The following is a 17,107-nucleotide window of genomic DNA, read 5'->3' on the forward strand; positions in this document are numbered from 1 at the left end:
ACCGGCAGGAAACCCCCCCCGCCCCCCAGCATTCAGTCGCCCCTCATTAAATATTTACAACAAATACCTACCTGCTTAAGTACACCTAACAAATCGTACCCTACATCTGCTTGGCAGTTACAGCTGAAACAGCGCAAGTCACGTCGTAAATCAGACACTGTTAGCTTTTTTTAAACTTTCATTTATGACAGAAGAATCGGTGAGTGAAGAGATCCCCGATACGGTTTTACTTTTTTGGGGGAAAAAAAATACCACAACAAAAAAACCACGCAAATCAAATCCCCAGTGTTGCAATACACGGGGCTACCAAGAAGGACCGGCAGATATGCTAATGCGTTTGGCTGTACCGAAGCATACAGGGGAACCGTATTTTTATGGTATCTCGACTGTTACAACTGAGAACCCAAGCACTACCAATGCCATCAACCTTTGGAGTATGTGCCATGCTTGGATCTCCGCAAGGACCATTGATTTTTTTATCTTAAAAAAAAAAAGCAATACTTTGCAAGTCTTGTGCTGATGAGTTCTACTGACAAAGACATTGTCTCTGAGATGCACTCTGATGGCAAGTTCATAGAATGCAACCTCACTGAATAAGAAATATCTCAATTTTATAAAATCTCTTCCTAACAAAAGTCACACTGCGGGGCTTTCAGATGGGCCAGATTATGAATCCTTTCACAACAAGAAACACACCAGCTAACCAGGATATTCTCGCAGTGGCCAGGTGCCTCTTCATCACGTGGAAAAAAAAAAAAACCCAACAAAAAAAAAAACACAAAAAACACCAGGGCCAGCAATAAGTATCACACGGGTCAACACAGATCTCTACCAGAGCACCCCCCTCATCAAAACGAACATGCCCATCGGCTCACCTGCTCTGCACAGATTCCAGCATCACACCCCGCTTCCGTCATCGCTTGTGGCACCAAATGTATGAACACACAGTAAACTACCGTTACGCTCGTGAGAAATCACCGCCCCGTGACTTCCTCAGTACTACCCAGCTCACTTCTAATGCTCATACGCCGTTCCAAAGACGGCCCACGTGTTACCTACAAAACTGAAGAGCTCGACGACGGACCACAGCATTCTCTGGTCTTAGATGCTGGCCGCTGCCCCACCTTCTCAGACCTCTCATAGGCGTGCGGCAGCACCGCTCCGAGCCTGCCAGCGGCACCTGCAAAAAGCCAAGCGAAAAGGCACCTCCTGAGATGCTGCCCGATGCCACAGCCTGCCCGCACCAATCCCCGTCTCGCACCCCTTTCCCTCGACAGCCTCCCACCCAGCCTACGTCACTTCCAGGTGCCGTGTTCAGCTCGCCCGCCGTCCGTAACACCCGAACAACGCGCGTTGCTTATAACTTCCCCAGCAACACAACACCTCAGAAAAGAGCTGCTACTTCAGCCCACCAATCACCACTCGCCTTGCTCGACTTGCCTCCTTTGCTCATTGCTACGCTACTTCAAACCCGAAACAAAAGACAAATGCAAGGACCAACGGAGTCATAGAGCCATCGGTCACATCTTCCCTCTATATACACCACGCACCAACTCACCCGCTTACATCGGTCCCCTCAGTTCCCCTCCGTCGCCCTGCACGACTCATCCCTCGGCATCTCCAAAACCAATACCAAACAAGTCGCCTGGTTGCACAGCAGTACCTTAACGGTTCCTGAAGACCGACTATAACCTGCCATTAAAACAAACATATGACATCAAACATGAAGCCCTACGCACGTACAAGCTTGAACACCCTGCAGAGGTAATCTGCTCAGCTGAACTCTAGCTGCCTCTCCCAGATAGCTACGGTCACGGCCTCCGAGCCCACAAAACAGTCCTCGCCCGCTGAGGAGGGCCACTCAATCTGAGATGACGGTACAACCTTTCCCCCAACAGCCTTGGCACAGCAACAGATGAACCCTAACCTCTCATCGCTGTGCCACCTACCCGACTCTACACGGCCAGCAAGGCGGTCCGAGACAAACTCAAACGCACGCACCAATGCTATGAGAAACACTACAAACTGCGCGCCTCCAAGACGAGAGAACACTCTCGGCAAACACAGAGACAACTGGACGGAAGAGCTCGTCCAGCAACAAGACCTGCAGAACCCTGACAGTGACGCAAGGAGGCCCTAACGCGATCCAAAAAGATTAGAAGAGCATCAGGGCCCGTGACAAGAAGTTCCTCTCAAAACTGAGAGGGAGGAGGCACAAGAAGCCCAGCTACAAGACCTAAGAATGTAAGGATGCAGGAAAGAAATCACGCTCCCTGAAAATGGACAGCGACAGAGCAGAGCTGTTCACACATCTGGGAACGACGCCGCAGACGACAACTGCCCAGAAACTCCTCAAACACCAGAGCGATCCACACTTTAAACTGTAACGCAAAAAAAGAAGCACCCGATGGGCGCCGGCCCCACAATTAGAACCTTGCCAGCCCCTAGAGATAGCGCTGTGCTCCTGAGAGCAAAGAGAACAAAGTCACCAGCCCCATGCGCCTCCTCACTGCGACCCAGCTCGCCTGAAATGCTCCTCAAATAGCCTTCAGTCGCATCTTCCCTTTAATCCTGCACACGGACCCGCCGCCTTAGTGTGCTCTACTCAGCTCTGCTCTATCACCCTGCACAGCTCCATCTTCATCCTCTGCAAGAGCAGCATGATAGAACAAATCACCTGGACGCACAGCAACGGCTTAACCATTCCACAGGTCTTGCTTCCACGCAGGAATACCATCTAGAGCCCAACTACTGCATGCCATTAAAGGAAATACCTTCAATCAAATGTTAAGCCCCACGCACGTACAAGCTTGAACAGCTGAGAGATGCCCTCTGCTCAGCTAGCACTCTAGCTGCCTCTCCCAGACAGTTGCGGTCATCCCCTCGGCACCCACAAAACGCCCCGGAAATTACCGTCCTCGCCCGCTGCCAACAGCCACTCGCTCTGACGAGGGTTGTACGGGCATTGCCAAAACAGTCTATGCATATTAACATTAACCATATACTCTTATCGCTATTCTTTCCCCCGCTCTACCATTGCTACACCCCCAGGCGGAGCAGCTCTGACACAGGCATCGACGTGCACGGACCGACACCGCTCACAAATACTACAAGCGACGTGATCGAGGCACCTAAGAAAATTCTCACCAAGACGACGGACTTCCGGCCCAGAGATGCCACTGGGCAAGAAGACCTATACGGCAGCGAGGAAGAAGCTATAGCATCCGCAGAGAAGTCACATACCATCACCTGCGATAAAGCCATATACCCACAACTAGGACGATGTACGAGCGACAAGCCACTCTTAAAGACCTTAGAACGTTCAGGTGCAGGGAACAGGTCCCAGAAAAGGGCTCTGCGTATTCAGACTGCTCTTCAGCAGCAGTACTGAGACCGCCTTAATCACCGCCGCAAAAAGATAATCTTCTATAAAGGTCTAATATTTAAGACACGAGACAAATCTATGCAGTAGACTTAAAATGCGAGAAAGGAAGCTCTCTGTTACCATTATGCCGATGAGCCAGGGCTTGCAAAACCCTCAATATTGCTACCTAGGTGTCTGCTCAGCACGGAGAACAACAGACACATCGAGACCCAAGTACAGTAAGGAACAGACTACAAAATCCACACAACAGCACAAGCACAGGCAGGAACTCCCCTGCCTGGCAGATGCTTCTGTTTTGCAGAAAGGACACCACAACCTCTCTTGGCCCAAACGTGTCCGGTCTCTGAACGGTACCCTCCACTGATTTTACAACCCTTGCCTGCCCCACCTGCGCTTCCCCCAACCGACCGGCCACCTGCACAAAGACAGCATCGGCCCCTCAGCTTCCCTTCCAAATCCGGGGGCTCAAAAGCCATCCTTTAAAAAGGCCACACAGGCTATGTAGGATGGGGCTGCGGTCACACGGATACTCTTCATCTCCAAATGTGCGGTGCCATCACTCAGCGTCACACCACTCAACGCCAGCCACTTCTGCAACGACAGCCTCCTCGGAAGCGCCGTGAACTTCCGCTCGCCCACACTCTAATGAGGCTGGATGTCGTGGCCGCCGCCACCTACGGTGCCTACAGAACCAGAGAGACAAGGTGACCGCTGCGCCTGGAAGCGGCCGCCCACTCACAAACAATTCCACACCTCAAAAATAACCGCTGCTACGGTTTCCTGTTCATCGCTCACCTTGCCCGATGAGCTCGGGGCAGACATCCCGCTTTGCATATAGTTTTGTGAGTCCCTTCATTAACTAGTCACATAGGTGCTCGCACTGCACGACCCCTCCGTTGTCACGTGCTGACCTACCTTCTCACGATGCTCTGTTCGCCCCCTCCCTCCCGCGTCCGGCTCCCTGCCATGCATCTCCACCAACAGCCACATTCCAGACTCATCCTTTCCCCTACCATGCCAACACGGCTCCCTCACCTCCCGATCCGTGCCTCCCGGGTCAGTGGCCGCGTCAGGCGCCTGCTCACGTACTCAGTCCATCCCCAATGGCTGGGGAACCGTCACCTTCAATGCCGGGCCCACTTCTGGGGAAATACGGAGAGGCACACAGACATTAGACACTGCTTTCCAAAAGCAAGAGCTCACCACGCAAAACAAACTAACAAATCCTTTTGACTGACTTGTTCGGCAACACAGAGATCCCAAAGGCAGAAATCCCAGACAAGTGACCTCACAGCCTGCCCCGTCACAGCACACGACGCCATCTGCTCGCCTTTGCTGTCACGCCTCACTCAATTGTCCTGCTTAACCCTAGACCTATTACTTGAACTGCAAGAAAAAGTCAAACCACGCAACACACAAAAATTACAGTTCGTGTCAGATGACTCAAGCACAGGCGGACACCGATAGGGCAAATGCCAAAAGCAATATGGGAAGCAAACGGGTGTGGCTGGTGTAGTGACACACACTCCCTTTGTAGGTAACTCACTCCTGAGTGACTCCATGAACAGCTGCGTGGAGAACCTCTCGGCAGACAGCACGCTCGAGTGGCCGCGCTGACACATACGGGGAAGGAGACTGGGCTACCGGAGGCTGCTTGCACACAGAACGCGACCATTAGCTAACACTTAAACACCCCTTTCCCAACCATCCCCCGGTACCAAGACTTCAAAAACCCCTCCTCTCCTCCTGAACTGTCAGGGAAGGAACCTCACTCCTTCCCGACAGCTCCTGCCCTGTATTTGCACCCCTAAAGCCCCTCTGTCAGCCGCTCCTCGGGAGCTGCCCTTCCCACCTCTGCCCTGCGTTCTGCGAGCACCTCCCACCTTCCGGCTTCCCGCAGACTCTGTGCTCTCTACAGGCCCACAAAATAACGGAAGCCCTGATGCTTATAATCTACGAGGGACCTGCCGCAAGCTGCAAAGGTTCTCGGGACAACGTGGTACTCTGCGGGCGATCGGGAAAGGCGACGAGCAGTTCCGTAACCCGACACACACTATGCATTACGCCCCTGCTGCTTTCTGAAGGAAGGCTAGAGCTCCATATACAGACACATACAACACGCTCACCCTAACCCCTACCGCAGCATCTCACCATCAGTCCTATTGAGAGAGAACGTCAACAACTTGCACAACACACAGGCAAAACCGGTGGAAAAAATATAAGCTTCTACCTTTGGTCAAGTCATAAAATTCCAGGAAAACAAAACAACCAAACAAAAAAACCTACCACACACACAAAAGAACAACAAACCACAAACAAAAAAACCCAGACAAAACCATAACACCCCCACAAAACCAAATAATCCAAAACAAACTATCAGACCATCTTGCTACCCCTGAACACCCAACACAAACTTACTGACCCAAGAAAAACAAAAGCTCGTACAAGTGTACTTTCTAATATATATCTGCTGCTCAACTTTGACTGCTCCTTAATCTCTTACCTCAGCCAGAAACCTCCCCCTCTCTAAATGTCAAAACACACCTACCCAAAGAGCTTAGACAGCTCAAAACCTGCAACCAACTCAAGGAACAGTACCAGAGAAGCCCAGGAGCAGAATGAGCCTCCTGAAAAAAGGCTGGGGCTCATCTACGCCAGCGGAATGGCAAAGCAGAATGAAATTTTTTAAGAACCCCTTCTCAAAAAATATCTCTGGTTATAAAGTAAATCATTTACTGTAAAACCATCAACCATTCGGAGTCACCTCAACGCTCTCTCTCGCTCAGTCCCTTAACAGAACTGGATCAGTCTCAAAGGACAAAAAACATGAAAAGAAACGTGGAAATACACAAGCATATCGGGAACTGTATGAAGCAGTTAAATTAACACCTCAATAGCTGGGACAAAACTAAATTGTAAAGGACAACAAAAAAACACCCCAGGAGACGCATCGATAAAAACAGATGAAGGCTCCCTCTTCTCGCAGAAGCTCAAGGAGAGACATTAGCCAACGGTACACAGCTCTGGGGTATCGGATACCAAAAAGAAACATACTCGAGACAGAAAACAGACTGCTGTGGAGCACAAAGGTGGCTTTGGCAAAGGTTCTGCCAGGACAAGAGTCACAGTTACAGGGAACGGACAGCGGCCGGCAGGGGAAACGCCATCGGCGTGGAGGGGCCAGCGGGGGAAATGCCGCCCTCAGCTAACGCTGCGCTATCAAGCCTTAAGCGAAAACTGCAGAGTAGTTACAGGAGACAGGCATAAGATGGACACTGAATATCACTTGATGGTCACAAAATCTCATGGGGATGGGCACCACGTAGCCTCGCGGACACCCCTTAGACCCAAACGCTTAACGAGAGACGCTTCTTGCCAAAATACAAGCTCGACGAGGAAAAGCCAATGGTGATGTGGGGGCAACTACCAAAATCTCAGTATGTGAGCAGGCATTACTTAAGATGGTGCAGTGGTTCTGCCGGGTCCGTCCAACCTGAGCAACGGGTTCTAACGCCTGTCCAGCAGCGTCCATGATCTCTCTCACGGCCTCCCACATCATAGACACCTCCCCTGCCTGGGACCACGTTTTCCATGTCCCACCCCTCCCCATCCCCGCAATGAAAATCAAACACAACAAATACGCACTCCACTTCATCTTCTTGGCCTCCAAAAGAAGCTTCCTTCCACTGATGAGCGTCGACACCGACATCCTCATGCTGTTCCTCAAAAGCAGGCTGGCCCTCGGGTGCCCGTACTGCCAAAGGAAGAGAAAATGATTATGCTCTTATAATGAGCTCCATCATCCTCTCCTTCTTCAGGAAATCGAATCCCGATCACTACATACCAGAAGTTTGTGCAGGAGATGTCCGAGGCCAGCCCCGTAAATGAAGCACTCTGTGACCCTGCTTTCTCTTTTGGCCACAGCACCCGCCACCGGGGAGCCCCAAACCCCTTTGTGACTCCCTAGGAAAACCAGATAAAACTAGTTCAAAACATCTGGCAGGAGAGAGAAGACCGACAAACACGTATAGCCCACCTCAAACCAGCTAGAGAGCTGACTTCCTCCCCCACTAAACTCTCGTCTTCGACAAATACACCAAACAGAACAAAGTTTACGCTGAACAGAACAAAACCCTTACCCTCTGACACTCTGAAAAGGATTTGTGCACTCACAAAATATATATATTCGTGCTATCGACCCACGTGCCACACTTCCTCAGGGTCAGCCCCACAAAGACAGGAGAACACCCGATGCTCTCTCCACAGATACCCCGATACTCCGCTCCCTTCTTCGCCGCTCCTGTCACAGGAAAATGCTGGGAATAAAAAAAAGGTTCAGAGAAGCAAAACAATAAACAATAGGGAGAAGGACCAGTGCAAAGGAATAGAGAGACGAAGAGACGAACAGGAAGGACAGACAACCCCATCCTGAGCACAGCCTCTGGGAGAGGGAAAGAGGAAACAGCAACCGTTATTACCGCAGATCGACCCAGACCAAAGCCTCTCCTTCCGTAGGGGCTTCTGGACACACCGCTCCTTCCCTGCGCTACTGCCAAGGGCCCCTGCACTGAGGGGGAATCCACTGCAGGCAGAGAGAGGTGGAGAAAGGAAAAAGGAGCCACAGGCTACAGGAAAGAGAGAGGGAGGACTGAAAAGACGGGGAGGCAGGGAGCCACCCAGAGCAAGATGGAGAAAGAAGGGGCAGGGCGGGGGGGAACATTTGCAGCAGCTAAGGAAAAGAGCGGGGGCCAGAGGAGAGACAGGGAGGGCCCAGGACGTACAAGAGAGGCAACGGGGCCCCAGTGGCCCAGGACTCACCGCGACTCTCGCTCTCAGCGCTGCTGGCACAATTTAGCCGTTCAGATGCTTCTTTCCCCTTCTCTCCTCCCTGCCTCTTCTGCAGCTCCAGACTCTAGGCCGACCTCCACCTAAAGAGAATACATGGGTGTCTTACAGCTCGTACGAGATGAGGCTTCCTAGGCACGTAGCCTACCTCGCTCGTGCACTACACGCCCGTACCGAACTGCGGGTTCGAACTGTGGGAAGAAGGCGGAGTCCTTGGGGGCTATGGCATTTCTCTTCCTAAGTAACCGTTACACATGACAGAGCCCTGCTTTCCCAGAGACGGCTCAACCCCTGCCCGCCGAAAAGGAGGAGTGAATTAATTCCTTGCTTTGCTTCCACGCACAGCTTTTGCTTTACCTATTAAACAGTCTTGATCTCAACCCATGATTTTTCTCACTTTTACCCTTCCAGCTCTCTCCCCCAGCCCACTGAGGGTGGAGTGAGCAAGCAGCTCCCTGGTGCAGAGGTGCCAGCTGGGGCTAAGCCACGGCACGCGCTTGTCCCGGTTTGGCAGGGAACGGACCGTCCGTCGCCTGGCTCCTGGAGCGATGGGCTGCTGGGCAGAGGGGGAGGCCACCAACGATGAGGAGCAGGGCGCAGGACAGTAGGAGGAGAGAAGAGCAGCATCCGGCTGGACGGGGGCGGGGGGGGGCGTGTGTGCGTGTAGTGAGAAGGCACGAGGCAGGGAACAGGACGGCCAGAGAAGGACAGGGAGCCTGACGGAGGTGGAGATAAAAGCAGCAGAGAGAGGGGAAGAGAGGCAGCAGAAAGAGGGAAGAGCAGGACACAGACCAACAAAGAAGGAAGAGGAGCAGGCTGGAGGCGCACAAAGAACCTGGGGCAGGCAGCACGACAGCGAGGGAGGAAAGAAGAATAGGGGCAGGAAGCTGGACCGAGCGAGATGGAGACAGACAAGATAAGCGACAAGAACAGGGCAGAAAGGGAAGAATGAAGCCACGGGGACAGGGAGCCGAGACGGCCAGCGACGGAGGGAAGGGGCCGGGGAGGGAACACCACAAAACAAACCATGGGGCTACGTGGTACAGAGCATGAGAAGGCAGAGAATTAACAATTAGGGACAGGGAGCCAGAAAAACAACAACAAAAAAAAAACAAAACAAAGGGAGATGGAGAGCAAAAGGAATCGCAATGCGTACAGAAAGAAGAGAGAAACAATTCTAAATTAGGGTCATGGGGAAGCCAGAGACAGCAAGATGGAGAAAGGACAAAAGCTACAGGCTACAGGGCAGAGAGGGAAGAATTAATGAATAGACGCAGAGAGCTGGGCAGAAAGAGGTGGAGAAAGGCTAAAGATCACACGGCCAACAGGGAAGAGAGAAGAGAGGGAGGAATTTTAAAAACAGGGGCAAGAAGCCAGAGAGAGGGAGAGAGAGGCAACAATAAATGGGGACAAGCCACAGGGCAGCGAGGAGGGAATCGATGAATAAGAACAGGAGACCAAAGAGAACACAATGTAGAACGGAAAAAAGCAACAGCGGCCTACAGGGAAGGAGGAATTAAAGATCAGGCACTGGGAGGCAGACAGAGACACGTGAAGAAACAAGTGAAAAAAAAAAACCCAAAACAACGGCAATGGGCTACAAAGACAGACAGAGAGGGAAGAAATAAAACATCGCAGCAAGGAGCTGGACAGAGAGAGATGAGGACAAACAAATAGCACGGGTCTACGTGACAGAGAACGTGGAATTAGAACACAGAGAGAGGGAGCCGGACAGAGAGAGAGGCCGAGAGAAACATCTAGACGGGCTACAGCGGGCAGAGGCAGGAATTAAAAGCTAGGGACAGGCAGCTGGACAGAGAGAGACGGAGATCACAGGGAACAGCGGTGGCTGCAGGAAGAACAGGAATTCATGAATAGGGAAAGGGAGCTGGACAGAGAAGGACTCAGAAAGGCAAGAACAGTAGCAGGGTACAGAGCAGAGCAGACGAATTAAAAAGCGCGGGGGGAGCGTTGAGGCAGACAGAGATTAAGAAAAAAGTCACGGGCTACGTGGCAAAGCAGGAGGAACTCAGAAACGGGGATGGCAACCAAGGGAGAGTGAGCTAGTGAAGGACAACGGGCATTCAAAGTGAGGGACGGGGAGCTGGGAAAAGCGAGGCAGAGAAAAACAGAATCACAGAGAGAATCACACAAAGCCAAAAAAGAAGAAACTGAACAACAGGAAGAGGTGTAACCAAAGCGATGAAATCAACCAACCAGAGACTGTGTTCCATTACGGGAACACGGAGCGTACGAATCAGCGCATCTGTTGATCTGCATTTTAGTCCCTAGGCGATCGTTAATGTCAGCAGAACAACAGACAACGTGCTTCTGTCAGAAAAGGACGACAAAACGCGGTTTCGTGGAGCGGACTGAGAAAACTAGCCAAGACTGCCAAGATTAAGAGCCAAGAAGGTAAAAGGCCATTCTGGCAGGGGGAGATCGCGACCACCGACTCACGGACCACCACCGAGCCTGCGCAGTAATTTACGTACAGAACGAGCAAGTTTGTACCAATCAGTAGACAGGACAATAATGAATATGTATGAATACGTAAAATTTTCATCTACAAATTGTACGGGAAAGCTGTGTGAGGTACGCACGCCAGGAGGAGCGATCCCCCGTGCATCTGGCGCCGTGAATAAAGAATGCCTGCTCTTTAATACTAAATTGGCGTTGAGGAGTTGTTTCCGATTTTACCGCGTTTTTCGGTAACACAGGGAGTCACACCAAGAGAGCCAGAGAAAGACAAAAATACCAACAGGCTACAGGACAGAGCAGGAGGAGTAAAAAAATAAAAACGGAGCCGCAGCCAGGCAGAGAGAGGCAGAGAAAGAAAAAGGAGCCACAGGCTACAGGACAGAGAGAGGCAGGACTGAAAAGACTGGGAGGCAGGGAGCCACTCAGAGCGAGATGGAGAAAGAAGGTGTGGGGGGGGCGCAAAAAAAAATAATTTTGCAGCAGGTAAGGAAAGAGAGGGGGCTGGGGGAGAGACAGGGAGGGCCCAGGACGTACAAGAGAGGCAACGGGGCCCCAGTGGCCCAGGACTCACCGCGACTCTCGCTCTCAGCGCTGCTGGCACAATTTAGCCGTTCAGATGCTTCTTTCCCCTTCTCTCCTCCCTGCCTCTTCTGCAGCTCCAGACTCTAGGCCGTCCTCCACCTGAAGAGAACACGTGGGTGTCTTGCAGCTCTTACGAGATGAGGCTTCCTAGGCACGTAGCCTAGCTCGCTCGTGCACTACACGCCCGTACCGAACTCCGGGTTACGCGTACAGACCCTGCCGTGCACGTTGGTGGCCTGGCCCGCTGCGGGCTATGAAGGGGGATCCTTCCTCCCTCACCTGCAGGGACAGGCTCTCTCTTGCCTGCAGCAGGAAAGCAGCTGGCAGCCAGAGCGCCTTCCGTTTCTTCTTCTTTACCTTTTGTTGGCGTCTCCAGCTTCAGCCGAGGCAGCTCCTGTCCACAGCCGGGAAGGGCTTTGTCTATCCCTTTTCGGCCCTGCGCTGCAAGGACGGCGAGGCCGGGCAGAGAGAAGCCACGCAAGCCTGAGACGGCCGCAGTCAACAGCATCCCCGGGGGAAGGACAGACAACCACGTCCTCAGCACGGTCTCTGGGAGAGGGAAAGAAGAAACAGCGACCGTGGTTACCGTCGATCGACCCTGACCAAAGCCTCTCCTTCCGCAGGGGCTTCTGGACACACCGCTCCTTCCCTGGGCTACTGCTAAGGGCCCCTGCGCCGAGGGGGAATCCAGTGCGCTTGAGGGCCGGCTCGCTGCCTTCACGACAGGGCCTGGGGGCGGCCAAGGGCTACGCAGCACGCTTCAGGGGAGGTGCCGGAGCTGGGGGCAGGCGCATGGGGCAAGGGGGGCCAGGGGAGGCTGAGCGGGAGCTCCGGTGAGCCGGCCATCATCTGCGCTCTGGGCAGGGGGAAAAGGTCACCGTCCTCCTCCTTTCCCTCTTCCCTTCTGTCAGCTCCCGGGGAACTCACCGCTTCTCGGGGAGCGGCCGCACCCGCAAGCCCCCAGAAATCAACACCAATCCAACCCCAAATACAGCTCGCGTACCGTACGCGGCACGGCCGCCCGGCACCCGAGCGCCGGAAGACCGCGCCTCCCGCCACGCCCCGGCGAACCACGTGACAGGGCCGGCAGCCGCGCGCCACAAGGACTACAGCTCCCGGCGTGCTCTGCGGCACAACACGGCCGCCCGGCAGCCGCGCGCCACAAGGACTACAGCTCCCGGCATGCTCTGCGGCACAACACGGCCGCACGGCCAGCCGGCAGCCACACCACCACAGCTACCGGCATGCTCTGCGGCACAACCCGCCCGCCCGGCAGCCACACCACCCACACCACCACAGCTACCGGCATGCCGCGAGCCCGCCTTCCCCGCTCTCTGATCCTGCGGGGCACCGCCCCTCCCGCCCATGCACCCGGAACCCCCACCGAGCCCTCAGCACAGCCTCGCTCTCCCCACCGCCCGCTCCGACCCGGCGCTGCCCCGCCGCAGCCATCCTCGGGGCTTTACCCGGGACCCAGCGGTCCATCCCCCAGCTCCCGCTCACCTTCCCCCTCGCTACAGTCGCAGCCCGCTGACGCTCGGCCACAGCTCCGCTCCGCCCTCGGCTCTCACTGGCCCCCCGGAGCAGGGCACCACCCCTTTTCTAGGGAGGAGCCGGCACCATCAGCCCCACTGCCCGCACCTGGGGCTCCTCCAGCCCCCGCGCGCAGCTGAGGCACAGCAGCAACGGGGGGCCCCTCCCCTCACCCCCACAGTGCACCACCTCCTCCCCTGGGCTCCATCACAGCCCCTTGCCCCACGCAAAGGCAGCACAAACGCAGCCCTGAGGGCAAAGGAGAGGGCAGGTGTTTGTGCAGGCACACACGCGTAACAAGTCCCAGGAGCGATTCGTGGCTCAGGGTCCCCAACGCTCCCCACTGCCCCAAGGCCACCTCGGCTGCCGTTGCCGGAGCCGCAAGGAGCTGGTGTTGGCTAGGATAGTGCTCATTTTCTCCATAGTAGCTAGGAAGGGATAAGTTTTGGATTTATGCTCAAAACACCGTTAATAATGTAGAGATGTTTTGGTTCTTGCTGAGCACTGCTTCCACAGTCAGGGCCTCTTCTGGTTCTCTCAGTGCCCCACCAGCAAGTAGGCTGGGAGAGGACACAGCTGGGAAAGCTTTCCCAGCTAACTGACCAAAGGGATATGCCATACCATTTGACATCATGCTCAGCACACACAGCTGGGGGAAGAAGGCGGAGTCCTTGGGGGCTATGGCATTTCTCTTCCTGAGTAACCGTTACACATGACAGAGCCCTGCTTTCCCAGAGACGGCTCAACCCCTGCCCGCCGAAAAGGAGGAGTGAATTAATTCCTTGCTTTGCTTCCATGCACAGCTTTTGCTTTACCTATTAAACAGTCTTGATCTCAACCCATGATTTTTCTCACTTTTACCCTTCCAGCTCTCTCCCCCAGCCCACTGAGGGTGGAGTGAGCAAGCAGCTCCCTGGTGCAGAGTTGCCAGCTGGGGCTAAGCCACGGCACGCGCTTGTCCCGGTTTGGCAGGGAACGGACCGTCCGTCGCCTGGCTCCTGGAGCGATGGGCTGCTGGGCAGAGGGGGAGGCCACCAAAGATGAGGAGCAGGGCGCAGGACAGTAGGAGGAGAGAAGAGAAGAGCAGCATCTGGCTGGACGGGGGCGGGGGGGGCGTGTGTGCGTGTGGTGAGAAGGCACGAGGCAGGGAACAGGACGGCCAGAGAAGGACAGGGAGCCTGACGGAGGTGGAGATAAAAGCAGCAGAGAGAGGGGAAGAGAAGCAGCAGAAAGAGGGAAGAGCAGGACACAGACCAACAAAGAAGGAAGAGGAGCAGGCTGGAGGCGCACAAAGAACCTGGGGCAGGCAGCACGACAGCGAGGGAGGAAAGAAGAATAGGGGCAGGAAGCTGGACCGAGCGAGATGGAGACAGACAAGATAAGCGACAAGAACAGGGCAGAAAGGGAAGAATGAAGCCACGGGGACAGGGAGCCGAGACGGCCAGCGACGGAGGGAAGGGCCCGGGGAGGGAACACCACAAAACAAACCATGGGGCTACGTGGTACAGAGCATGAGAAGGCAGAGAATTAACAATTAGGGACAGGGAGCCAGAAAAACAACAACAAAAAAAAAACAAAACAAAGGGAGATGGAGAGCAAAAGGAATCGCAATGCGTACAGAAAGAAGAGAGAAACAATTCTAAATTAGGGTCATGGGGAAGCCAGAGACAGCAAGATGGAGAAAGGACAAAAGCTACAGGCTACAGGGCAGAGAGGGAAGAATTAATGAATAGACGCAGAGAGCTGGGCAGAAAGAGGTGGAGAAAGGCTAAAGATCACACGGCCAACAGGGAAGAGAGAAGAGAGGGAGGAATTTTAAAAACAGGGGCAAGAAGCCAGAGAGAGGGAGAGAGAGGCAACAATAAATGGGGACAAGCCACAGGGCAGCGAGGAGGGAATCGATGAATAAGAACAGGAGACCAAAGAGAACACAATGTAGAACGGAAAAAAGCAACAGCGGCCTACAGGGAAGGAGGAATTAAAGATCAGGCACTGGGAGGCAGACAGAGACACGTGAAGAAACAAGTGAAAAAAAAAAACCAAAACAACGGCAATGGGCTACAAAGACAGACAGAGAGGGAAGAAATAAAACATCGCAGCAAGGAGCTGGACAGAGAGAGATGAGGACAAACAAATAGCACGGGTCTACGTGACAGAGAACGTGGAATTAGAACACAGAGAGAGGGAGCCGGACAGAGAGAGAGGCCGAGAGAAACATCTAGACGGGCTACAGCGGGCAGAGGCAGGAATTAAAAGCTAGGGACAGGCAGCTGGACAGAGAGAGACGGAGATCACAGGGAACAGCGGTGGCTGCAGGAAGAACAGGAATTCATGAATAGGGAAAGGGAGCTGGACAGAGAAGGACTCAGAAAGGCAAGAACAGTAGCAGGGTACAGAGCAGAGCAGACGAATTAAAAAGCGCGGGGGGAGCGTTGAGGCAGACAGAGATTAAGAAAAAAGTCACGGGCTACGTGGCAAAGCAGGAGGAATTCAGAAACGGGGATGGCAACCAAGGGAGAGTGAGCTAGTGAAGGACAACGGGCATTCAAAGTGAGGGACGGGGAGCTGGGAAAAGCGAGGCAGAGAAAAACAGAATCACAGAGAGAATCACACAAAGCCAAAAAAGAAGAAACTGAACAACAGGAAGAGGTGTAACCAAAGCGATGAAATCAACCAACCAGAGACTGTGTTCCATTACGGGAACACGGAGCGTACGAATCAGCGCATCTGTTGATCTGCATTTTAGTCCCTAGGCGATCGTTAATGTCAGCAGAACAACAGACAACGTGCTTCTGTCAGAAAAGGACGACAAAACGCGGTTTCGTGGAGCGGACTGAGAAAACTAGCCAAGACTGCCAAGATTAAGAGCCAAGAAGGTAAAAGGCCATTCTGGCAGGGGGAGATCGCGACCACCGACTCACGGACCACCACCGAGCCTGCGCAGTAATTTACATACAGAACGAGCAAGTTTGTACCAATCAGTAGACAGGACAATAATGAATATGTATGAATACGTAAAATTTTCATCTACAAATTGTACGGGAAAGCTGTGTGAGGTACGCACGCCAGGAGGAGCGATCCCCCGTGCATAAAGAATGCCTGCTCTTTAATACTAAATTGGCGTTGAGGAGTTGTTTCCGATTTTACCGCGTTTTTCGGTAACACAGGGAGTCACACCAAGAGAGCCAGAGAAAGACAAAAATACCAACAGGCTACAGGACAGAGCAGGAGGAGTAAAAAAATAAAAACGGAGCCGGAGCCAGGCAGAGAGAGGCAGAGAAAGAAAAAGGAGCCACAGGCTACAGGACAGAGAGAGGGAGGACTGAAAAGACGGGGAGGCAGGGAGCCACTCAGAGCGAGATGGAGAAAGAAGGTGCGGGGGGGCGCAAAAAAAAATAATTTTGCAGCAGGTAAGGAAAGAGAGGGGGCCGGGGGAGGGACAGGGAGGGCCCAGGACGTACAAGAGAGGCAACGGGGCCCCAGTGGCCCAGGACTCACCGCGACTCTCGCTCTCAGCGCTGCTGGCACAATTTAGCCGTTCAGATGCTTCTTTCCCCTTCTCTCCTCCCTGCCTCTTCTGCAGCTCCAGACTCTAGGCCGACCTCCACCTAAAGAGAATACATGGGTGTCTTACAGCTCGTACGAGATGAGGCTTCCTAGGCACGTAGCCTAGCTCGCTCGTGCACTACACGCCCGTACCGAACTGCGGGTTCGAACTGTGGGAAGAAGGGGGAGTCCTTGGGGGCTATGGCATTTCTCTTCCTAAGTAACCGTTACACATGACAGAGCCCTGCTATCCCAGAAACAGCTCAACACCTGTCCGCCGAAAAGGAGGAGTGAATTAATTCCTTGCTTTGCTTCCACGCACAGCTTTTGCTTTACCTATTAAACAGTCTTGATCTCAACCCATGATTTTTCTCACTTTTACCCTTCCAGCTCTCTCCCCCAGCCCACTGAGGGTGGAGTGAGCAAGCAGCTCCCTGGTGCAGAGCTGCCAGCTGGGGCTAAGCCACGGCACGCGCTTGTCCCGGTTTGGCAGGGAACGGACCGTCCGTCGCCTGGCTCCTGGAGCGATGGGCTGCTGGGCAGAGGGGGAGGACACCAACGATGAGGAGCAGGGCGCAGGACAGTAGGAGGAGAGAAGAGAAGAGCAGCATCCGGCTGGACGGGGGCGGGGGGGGGCGTGTGTGCGTGTAGTGAGAAGGCACGAGGCAGGGAACAGGACGGCCAGAGAAGGACAGGGAGCCTGACGGAGGTGGAGATAAAAGCAGCAGAGAGAGG

General features: G+C 53.8%; 2 long non-coding RNA genes across 2 annotated transcripts; both read right to left on the bottom strand.

Annotated features, from left to right (window-relative positions):
• Window positions 1-265: 265 nt before the first annotated feature.
• Window positions 266-8,308, bottom strand: LOC142058401 (uncharacterized). The gene is made up of 7 exons (XR_012660951.1): window positions 8,204-8,308; window positions 7,589-7,701; window positions 7,230-7,348; window positions 7,031-7,139; window positions 3,148-4,527; window positions 1,559-2,647; window positions 266-1,180 (listed from the first exon to the last, which is right to left on the bottom strand). It is a non-coding gene; the product is annotated as an uncharacterized LOC142058401 (long non-coding RNA).
• A 2,506-nt stretch (window positions 8,309-10,814) lies between these two features.
• Window positions 10,815-16,818, bottom strand: LOC142058402 (uncharacterized). The gene is made up of 3 exons (XR_012660952.1): window positions 16,325-16,818; window positions 11,651-11,842; window positions 10,815-11,392 (listed from the first exon to the last, which is right to left on the bottom strand). It is a non-coding gene; the product is annotated as an uncharacterized LOC142058402 (long non-coding RNA).
• Between the last annotated feature and the right edge of the window lie 289 nt (window positions 16,819-17,107).

The sequence above is a fragment of the Phalacrocorax aristotelis genome, chromosome 6 (genome assembly GCF_949628215.1).
Source record: "Phalacrocorax aristotelis chromosome 6, bGulAri2.1, whole genome shotgun sequence".
NCBI classification, from domain to species: domain Eukaryota; kingdom Metazoa; phylum Chordata; class Aves; order Suliformes; family Phalacrocoracidae; genus Phalacrocorax; species Phalacrocorax aristotelis.